We start from the raw sequence: 11,246 nt of genomic DNA on the forward strand, positions 1-11,246 counted from the left end.
GAGATCATGACAGTATGAACCCACTTACCAGTACGATATAGCACCCTCTCCGGCCTGTATGCATGCACTGGTTGGGTTGGGAAAGTGTCGTAAAGCTGTTTTGTCCTATCCTGAGGCAAACTGGCCCACAATTCTTGCAACTGCTTCTTAACATCATGGGTATTTGCGCCGGGACAGAGTTGACCTTCAACTGCTCCCATATATGTTCTACCAGGGGCATGTCTGGAAATCTTGCTGGTCATGGAAGTACTTGAACATCATCATCTATCCTGTTAAAAAATTGCACCACGGTAATGTCATGAAAGGTAACACATGAAGACGTAGGATATCAATGACATACTGTTAGGCCATCAGAGATTCCACAGTCACAAGCCTACCCAACGGCTGCCCACACCATGGCATCAGGAGTAACATAACTTTGTCTCCTGAAAACATTGGTAGCATGGTACCCCTCTTCAGATTGCCACTATACTCACTGACAATGGTCATCTGAGGCTGTGCACAACCATAGTTCATTGGTGAACATGTTGCAACACCCTTCATCAGCACAATCCATGCTGTCCGGACACAGCATCAATCCAGACTAGCTGTTTGTGTTGTGATGTTAATGACAGCCTAGATGCACGGAACATTAATTTCCTAGTTGAGTTGCTGGTAGTCTCCAACCATTGATGCAGGGTGACACAGAATGCTGCTGAGTGTCCATTTTTCTCTTGTGATTTCCATTTCTTCACAGAGAGATGGTCAGCCACTTCATTCTTCCGTATTCAGCATTGTTCCATCTTAATGGAAGTGTCTGCACCAACTACACCTCTTAATGGAAGTGTCTGCACCAACTAACCATTTGTGTCAAGTGAAGGTGCACTGTATACTTCCACCAACTCAGTGTGGGTGGTTCCCCTTCAAATGCAGAAAACAAATCACGGTGTGCTACTCCTTTTTAACAATTGGCTGTGCTTCCTATAGCAGCGTGGCTACAGTACTGTGGCATGTGAATTTCACTATGTACTTTAGACATATACCAAACAAAACAAAAAATAGCAATAATAATAATAATAATAACAATTATTATGCAACTTTTTAAACTTTATTACTGCACCATGTAAGACAGAGTCTGTCTCGTGTGTAGACAGTAACATTATACAGGGTGGGGCAAATAAAAGTGGCCTGGAGAACAGAGTTCCAGGGTACAAAGAAAAACAGCAGAGGAAAGGAAATACAATACTAACCTGACTAGTCTGTTGTAGTTCTTGAAGACAATGAGGATTGTTGCAATACTCCTTAGACTTGAGGGCTCCCCACACGAAGTACACCAATCGCTCGCTGACAGATCAGGTGGCCTGCATGTCCAGCTAGGGCTGCGACCAGATTGACCTCTACCTCTGCTAACAGCTCTGTCAGGCGTAAAGATTGTGTAAATGTGCTTCCAAGGTTTTGTCAGTTGTATGGGCAGTTGCTCCATTTGTTCGAAGTAACTGTAGGTCCTTTCCTCTTCTGTTAATGCTGCCACAAATGGTTTCAAAATGTTGGCTATGTAACTTGCTGAAGTCAGCATCCAATGAAAGAAGATGGGACCAATAATGTGGTGTGCAGACATTACACACCAAACCCTAACCTCCAGATCATGCAGTGGTGTTTCATGGAAGCTATGCGGACCTCTGCTGGCCATAACCCGAGATTCTGTGAGTCGACATAACCACTCGGGTGAAACTAGGCGCCATCAGACATGAAGAACAGATCCAGGTACAAGCCGTTCGGTGTTACCTCAGTGAACAGCCACTAAAAACTGGAGGCATTGAGGAGCATGTGCTGGTTTTTATGCATGAACAACAGAGACTTAGTAGGCATGCATGTGCAGGTCCAGGCGGAGTATTCGTCCGCATAATTGACGTTATGTGCGTGTCTCTTGTGACAGGCAGCTTGTTGATTTGGTAGGACTCTTAAGCATTTTCTGGTGAACTGCAGCCACATGGTGTGCGGGTACGTTTTGGAATGTTTTTTGACTTGTTCAAAACAGATCCTGTCTGATATCATTTTCGGACCAAGTGTTGCATAGCACTCTTACTGGCGCTTTGACACCATTAAGCTTCTCAGAAAACATTGGTTCAAATGGCTCTGAGCACTATGGGACTTAACATCAGAAAACATTAGATCACACTATTTCCATGACATCTTTGTCACGAAACTTTCCACAATAAACACCTGCTGCTCCACTGTGAGTAACATCTTCCCCTTTGCACTGCTACACTCACGTTGACACAGCCCGCACTAAGCTCTCAACCAGTGTGGATCACATGACATGTGGTGAGATTATACACATACATTCTCATCGAATTGTATCCATTCATCCAGGCCACTTTTATTCATTCATCCAGGCCACTTTATTTGCCCCATCCTGTACACAGGAAATTAAAATGCCTGTGATCCTGCCATAATTACAGAAACCAGAGGGTACAGTAACAGCATACATCAAAATAGTAAAGTTCTATCCAAAATAGAAGAATAGAAATTAGATACACTGTCAACTAGGTTTGATTCTGGGTCCACTGCTGTTCTTGACCTGTATGTTTCATTGCCAAGAGATTAAGACTGTTACAAATATATTTACTCCCTCTTTGAACCAACAGAGATTAAATTCCAGAAAGGTTAAAAGATTTTTACTGTCTGTCATATTTGCAAGTGACACAAGCATATCAATCAAGAATCCACAATGAATGTGTGTGTGGGGAGGAGGGGGGGGGGGGGGAGACAATTTTAATAATAAGAGAGTCATATTTAATTTCTAACAAACAAACAAAAATTTCCAGTTGTGACAGGAATACGCATAAGGGAGATACATAATGTGAGAACCTATGCATATAACATTTTTTATGTTCATAATAGAGGGAAACATTCCACGTGGGAAAAATATATCTAAAAACAAAGATGATGTGACTTACCAAACGAAAGCGCAGACATGTCTGCTTGTGTCTGTGTATGTGCGGATGGATATGTGTGTGTGTGCAAGTGTATACCTGTCCTTTTTTCCCCCTAAGGTAAGTCTTTCCGCTCCCGGGATTGGAATGACTCCTTACCCTCTCCCTTAAAACCCACATCCTTTCTTCTTTCCCTCTCCTTCCCTCTTTCCTGATGAAGCAACCGTTGGTTGCGGAAGCTTGAATTTTGTGTGTATGTTTGTGTTTGTGTGTGTATCAACCCGCCAGCACTTTCGTTTGGTAAGACACATCACCTTTGTTTTTAGATATATTTTTTATGTTCATGTATATATGAAGCTGAAAATGAATCTCCCAGGCTGTGGCTAAGCTGTGTCTTCACAATATCCTTACTTTCAATTGTACAATTCATGCAGCTTTTGCAGGAGAACTGCAGTGAAGTTTGGACGGTAGGAGACAAGATACTGGTGGAGACAAAGCTATGAGGATAGGTCGTGGTCGTGCTTGGATAGTTGATAGAGCCCTTGCCGTCAAAAGGCAAAGATCCCGCATTCAAATCTTGGTCTGGCACACAGTTTTAATCTGTCAGGAAGTTTCATATGAGCACACACTCTGCTGCAGAGTGAAAATTTCATTCTGGAATCTGCTCATTCGAGTGAGCACAAGGAGACAGGCAGCTTATCCAAAGAGAATAATTTCTTTCTCAGAAAACAGTTTTCTTCACCTTAGGCTGACAAACAGGAAGGAAGATTAGAGTTTAAAAGTCCCATCAATGACAAGGTTATAGAGACAGAGCACAAGCTTAAGTTTTGCAACAAAATTGACCATGATATTTTCAAAGGAACCATCCTGGCATTTCCCTTAAATGATCTGGGATTCGCATATGCAATTTGTGGAAACTTAAATCTGAGTGACAGTTTCAGCCACTGCCCTCCTGAATGAGAGTCCGATGTCTTTTTGCCACCTGATCCAGTGATAGGTATATCTACAGGTGTCAACTGTTAATTGTTGTTATTCTACAGCCAATCACCATTTGGCAAGCCAATGCTACAATGATGATGAATCCATCAAAGTGCTGTACTGAATGTTCTTGATCAACTTTCAATCACCTGTCTGTCAAATAAGTTTTAAGATTGGACTTTTTTAAAGGGGATGCATGGCTTGAGACTCGCAACAAAGTTTTGAGGTGCCAAACCAACATCATCAGCATTCAAGACACAGTAAAAAGACCCCACAACATGTACCGTGGTGAGACATCGTCAGATGAAGATAAAACATTGAGATGCTTACTTGGTGAACCTTGCAGTTGTGTTCCCGTTCTGTACACAAGCCATTATTAGGTCACAGCGGAGATGTAACTAACACTGTAGTGTAGAAACTGCCAGAAGTTAGTTGAAGCCAGTGTCCAAATGTGTAAAAGGGTGGGTGACACTGACGAAGTCCCATTTGGCTCAGAATTTAAGTATGAGTGAATTTTAGAGTATTAACATGGCCGCTTGCCATCCAAAGGCCAGCACTTTACTGCTCTCTCACGTCCTCAATGCTTTACCTGAAGACTGCACTGCACCAAACTTGACTACCAAATCCTTTGCTAACTCGACATAAAGTTTCTCCAAACTCAACTCCCTCCCAAGTCCTTCCTTGCTCCTAAGAGCGATCCGCAAGCCAGAATGTTCAAGCACCTGTCCTCTCACACCTATGAGAATTTGCATTGCATGAGCCACCATTTGAATAATAATTATAGTGTTACGAACTTGATATATGCCTTAAATAAAAGCTCTTTCTTTTCTGGATCTATTAAGGTCAAACACAATGTTCTATCTACAATAGCTTAGACCTAAATCATTAATCCTGCATATAATACATATATGGTTTAACCAAATAAAAAGGAATATACTTAAAACACATGAAGTTGTAAATTTGCCTTGATGGTATCAAATCTTAGGATAATTTACTGTTTCTAAGTTACAAGCATTAATATTGGCTGGGTTAACTTTTAGTTAAATAAATCAGAAAACTACTAATAATCTAGACAAATGTATTACTTTAACATAAGGCAATACATGAGAAATACCATGCTAAGTTTCTTTTTTGTGTTACTGTGGAGCATATGATGACCTGATACATTTACAGAATTGAATAATATTTAAACTATATAAAACTGGAATAAACAAATTTTATACAAATGGGTGGTTTTTTACAATGATAGCTGCAGTGCTAGGGTATCGTCCGACACCCTGTTTAACACAATTGTGTCAATTGTTGAATAGTTAATCATTGTAAGAGCATTCATTGACTATGGTCACTTCTGTTGTTCCTGTCATAATTTAATATTAAAAGTCTTAATAAATGCAGCTCAGTGTCGTGGGTACATTGATCCAATTGGATTTGCACTACAGCTAAACATCAAATTACAACTGAATTATAAAGTATTTGAAGGTAACCATCTTCCATCATGTTGCAAATGCCACCATTGTACAAATCACACATACCAGCCCAGGCTTGCTGTCTGCCAGCCACTTACTGCTTCTTGGGGAGAACCACTGATTAGCTGCCACTGAGCTCTTGTTTTGTTGGCGACTGGATGGGCTGCTGTTAATCTCTCCAACATATGCTGGACAAAAGATTCCACATCATTTTAGGTGGATCCATGTATGGATTCCTGAGTGCAAAGATGTACAGAGCTGCCCTAGCTCTTGTGCTGGACTACCTGCAGGTAGTAAGCTGCGGAGTCCCACATTATCAGGATTTGTGTAAAAAGATTTTACCGCATTAATCCATTCCTCCTGCTGTACATTTTACAATAATAATATTATGATTTTGCATATGTGGGCTTTATAAGACTTTTCCACTAAATACAAAAGGAGTGTATGCACGCATTTTAAATTCAGTTGCTTGTTCTTAATGAAAGACTATAATAAAATCCCCAAGATTTTATCCAAGTGTGATGTTACTGGATAACAAAGATGATTTACTGCCACCAAGAATGTTTCATTGGTGTATCTTATTCACTTATAACACATACTACAAATGCTCGATATAGAGGCTTATAGTTAATTTAGATGAAAGTGTTAACACCAGTAGCTGAAATATTACAGTTTTTTTAATGCTAGGGCTTTTTTTCTGTTATGCTGTTCAGCTGTTGGAAATGCAGCATTTCGTATTTATGTATACTATGTAGTTAGTATGTTACATCATGTAGTTTGTTATACATCTTCCACACTGCATCAGTTCAGTATTACATAAAGTTTTCAGTGTTTCATTTCTGGCATGGCCAGCGAGCTACAGCCAGTAAAGTCTTGTGTGCTGGCAGACTCTTAACTGCACATTGCTGGTAGCTCATCTGTTTGTCCTCCGGCCACGAGGCAGCAGTATGTCAGCAAGCAGTCTCATTGAGATGGCAGGACCTGGGCAGTCAGGAAGTCCCTAGTTTACAGCCTGTGGACAGCAATAGTGGCAGCAACACAATTACATCAAAAACTCCTAGGCTGGAGCTGACAAAGATTATGTGCAACTACGTGGCCTAGTTGGTCAGTGACGGGTTGGGCATGGGGCTTTACATACCAGTGCCAGAGCTGACTATGTGGAAGGAACTATGTTTCTGTGTGGCTTGGAATCATCGGGAAAGGGGTCAATGATCACGGTCCACCCGTTTCCATGCGGCAGTTGATCAGTGCCCCAGACTCACAAAATTCGGCAGTACAGAACCTGCAGCTTCTGCTGAGGTTTCTGTGTACACAAGGGCATTGACTGGGTGCGACTGCGACCTGATTATGGCTCTGGTCAGTGTTCCCTGATGATACAGCTGCTACAAGTGCTCAATAGGATTTTGAATTTGGAAGCCCTTCAGGATTCTGTAATGCCATGTAATATTCATCATACTATTCCAATATTGCATGTGCTTGATGATTCCATGCATTATCATCTTGAACATTACTATTGTAATATTATGCTATTCACCATATAGTGGAGATGCTGAGTCTCAGATAGGCACAATAAAAAAGAAAGTAAGCTTTCAGCCAACAAGGGCTTTGTTGTTCATTCAAATGGAACTCACACACGCATGACAACAGTTTCTGGCTGTTAAGGCCAGACTACGAGCAGCAGCACATTATGGGAGAAGCAGCCAGATGGTGGGGGTAAGGAGGAGGTCAGAGCAGGGAGCGGGAGAGATATCAGGATAGGAGTAGGGGACGGTAAAGTGCTGCTTGTGGGAGCATACAGGGACAAGGTGGATAGAGAGTAGGTCAGCTAGATGCAGTCGGGAGGTTGGACGGGGGGGGGGGGGGGGGGGGGGGGTTGTGGGTTGTGGAAAAGTAAAAAGTAGAGAAGTAAAATGACTGTGGGTGAATTGGTAGAATAGAAGGCTGTATAGTGCTGGTGTGGGAACAGAGAGGGGCTAGATGGGTAAGGACAATGACTAATGAGGGTTGATGCCAGGAGGGTAATGGGAATGTAGGATATACTGCAGGGAAAGTTCCCACCTGCAAAATTCAGAAATCTGGTGTTGGTGAGAACCTACCCTCCTGAAAGGTACCAACCATTTCGTTGAGCAATCCTCCACAGTTCCTGTTCTTTTACCACATGGTGCCCTGCTTGTGACCATTGATGCCATCTCCCTTTAAACTAACATCCCTAATGCCCATGGCCTTACCATTAGGGAACACTACCTTTCCCAATGCCTGACAGATTCCAAACATACAACATCCTTCCTAGCCACCATGAACAACTATATCCTCACCCACAATTACCTCTTCATAGGTACAGCTATGGTCACCCACATGGCACCATCCTATGCCGAACTATTCATGGCCCATCTAGAGGAATCATTCCTAAACACCCAGAATCCCAAACCCCCCACCTGGTTCACATTCATTGACGACATCTTTGTGATCTGGATTGAGTGTGAAGACATACTATCCACATTCCTCCAGAACCTCAATGCCTTCTGCCCCATTCGCTTCACCATGTTCTACTGAACCCAACAAGCCACCTTCCTCAATGTTGACCTCCACTCAAAGATAGCTACATCAGTATCTCTATCCATATCAAACCTACCAACCACTAGCAATACCTCCACTTTGACAGCTGCCACCCATTCCATATCAAGAAGTCTCTTCCATGCAGCGTAGGCATCTGTGGCCGTCACATCTGTAAGGCATCCGTGGCCGTCACATCTGTAGTGACAAGCAGTCCCTCTCGAAATATACCAAGGGCCACACTGAGGCCCTCACAGATTGTAATTACCCTCCCAACCTTGCACAAAAACAGATCTCCTATGCCTTATCTCTCCAGTCACTCACCACCTCCTAAACTCCCACCATCTGGCCACAGAGCAGTATTCCCCTTGTGATTCAGTACCACCCAGGACTGGAGCAGCTGAATCACATTCTCCACCAGGATTTTAACTACCTCTCGTCAAGCCCTGAAATGAGGAATGTCCTACCCACTATCCTTCCCATCCCTCCCACAGTAGTATTCTGCCTCCCACTGAACCAACACAATATCCTTGTCCATCCCTAAAAAGCCGCTGCTCCCAACCCCTTGCCTTATGGCTCATATCATCTAATAGACCTAGATGGAAGACCTGTTCCATACATCCTTCCACCACCACCTACTCCAGTAAGGTTACAAGCATCACCTATCCCATCAAAGGCAGAGCTACCTGTGAAACCAGTCATGTGATCTATAAGCTAAGCTGCAACCACTGTGTTTCATTCTAAGTGAGCATGACAACCAACAAGTTGCCTGTCCACGTGAATGGCCACTGACAGACTGTGGCCAGAAATCATCGGGACCATGTAGTTGCAGAGAACACTGCCCAACATTACGCTCTTCACTTCAATGACTGCTTCTCAGCCTGTGCCATCTGGATCCTTCCCACCAACATTTCTGAACTGCATAGGTGGAAACTCTCCCTGCAATATATCCTACGTTCCAATAACCCTCCGGCCCTCAAACTTTGTTAGTCATTGTCCTTACTCATCTAGCCCCATACTACAGACTGTACATAGCTGCTCTACCCTCTCTCCACCCCGTCCCTGTATGGTCCTACAAGCAGCACTTTACAGTTTCCCACCCCTACCCTGTTCTCCCTGGGATTGTCATGTCATCATCATTTATTTTGTATTGGTATTAGGTATAGTAGTCAGAGAAGTAAATGTTCTTGCCAATACTTGTCTCGAAAGCTCACAAGACAATTTGTGTCTGTTGAGTTGTTTTATATCTCAAAACTTAAAGTGAGACATGTTGGCACCTTACAAAAGATAACCAACAAAAGAAATGAAGCTCTCATGAGGAGAATATCCATAATGAAATGGTTGCCCTAGACAACAATAAGAAGTGTCTATTTGCTGATTTGCAAGGCATCATTTTTATTGACATCCTTGCCCACATAATCAAATGACTAAATTATTTGAAGCAAAACTGAAAAAAATGGAGATTGTGACAACTTTGAAAGATATAAGGGTTACTCTTGACCAGACTGTTATCCTGAGATGCGGACTTTCTGCCTATCTGTACCAAGGAATCAAAATTGCAGCTAATGCTCCCTCTCGAGAACTGCATAACCTGAGCTGTTCCATCTAGTATTGCGGTTCCCAATCTGAGGTAGTTAGCCCCTGAGGGGTAAAATGAAATTTTGTAATGGGTAGGAAACTAAAGGGTTTACTTGGTTCCATTCATGAAACTAAATTATTTTTAAAACTCATTACAATTATCACACTTTCATAAGACTCTAATACCGATTATAGAAGTTGTCAATCATAACATTTTTTTCTCAATTACTAACATCAGTGCATGACACAATGTGGTGGAGGTTACAACTTATGAGAAAAACTTTTGAACATCTTCCTTACATATCCCACTTACTATATCCTATTTTGTACTGTGCGATGTGCATCAGCAAAGTGAGACATATTGTAGAGGTTCACCTACTTTGTTTATTATTCGTTGGTTGTCCTCAGTGCTGACGTACTGCGTTGCTACACCAGCTGAAAAATGGGGTTTGTAATTTGGACACTGACTACTGCAAATAATGTAGCCGACAGGAACACATTTGCGTTTCACCGTAGTTTACATTCACTTTTTACAACCTCCCATATACACATTTAATATGGCCAGTGTACTATTGTTTAACTTTCCATAAGCCTCATTAATAGTTTGCAGGCAAATATCCACATACTACTACAATAGTTTCTTGTTGTATATCTACGAGCCTAACCACACAGTTCACAGCCTTTCAAGTAAATTGAACAGTCACTGTCATTGCTTTAGCACATGGCGTATTGGTGTAACACTTATTTCACTGTTAAGTTGATTCATTGTTGTCATTCTAATGAACACAGGTTACTTGTCTGAAACTCTGCCATGGACTGACTGTGTCGTGACCAAAATTCGGGCCTTATATATCATCACAATAATAGGTGCTGAAACTACACATTCTTTGAAGTTTAATTTACAGAAGTTACAATTAAAACTTAATTCATTAAATTAACTGACTACATTGAAAAACTGGTTCTTTTTAACAGTTTCTACCGCAAGGGTTAAGCCAAATTTTTTCTTTAAATCATGAAATTAGCAAATATAGTTACATAACCAACACTTTTGACAAAACTGTTAATTACTTTGGAATTAATTAAGGAATTAATTTTTAATTAATTAAGCTTTGCCAACATGTTTTCGAATAGAACCAAATAAATACTTTAAGAATACTATTAGTTCATCTTCCAAATGTTTATAATTAGTATAGAATTTATATTTGAGAATTTAAGTTACGAAACAGTTACTGATTTCACCCTACAACAAAAGATACTAAATAGGAATAGTCAAAAGAAATTAGAAAATCAATTACGTAAATAAAACTAAGCACAAAATCAGATCTGGTGTTATGTTCTTTAAAACTGAGTGCCAACCTTTCTCTTTTATGGAAATGCAAATTATATTCACATATGTTAATGGTAATCAGCTAAAATTGAAAAAAAAAGAAAAAAACGAATTTAAGGACGCAGATGGCAAAACAAGAGGGGAAGTGAAATTATCCGTACTTGCTTCATCACAATATGTGGAACGAATGCTAAATATCTCAGGAAAATGTGTTCTTCCTGCAGTGGTCCAGAAATTGCTTCATTAATAACTCTGAAACAGTTAAATGGTCTAAATGACAGCAAGACACAACAGTAACTGCTTAAGGGCACTATAAGGCTTTACACACTATTATTATTATTATTATTAGTGGCAGTGGCCAGATAGAAAGTATTGATAGCCTGAAGTCTTCACATTTCTGCAAGTTCAGGAATAAGGAGTCCAGCAATC

The sequence above is a fragment of the Schistocerca piceifrons genome, chromosome 1 (genome assembly GCF_021461385.2).
Source record: "Schistocerca piceifrons isolate TAMUIC-IGC-003096 chromosome 1, iqSchPice1.1, whole genome shotgun sequence".
Taxonomy (NCBI): Eukaryota; Metazoa; Arthropoda; class Insecta; order Orthoptera; family Acrididae; genus Schistocerca; species Schistocerca piceifrons.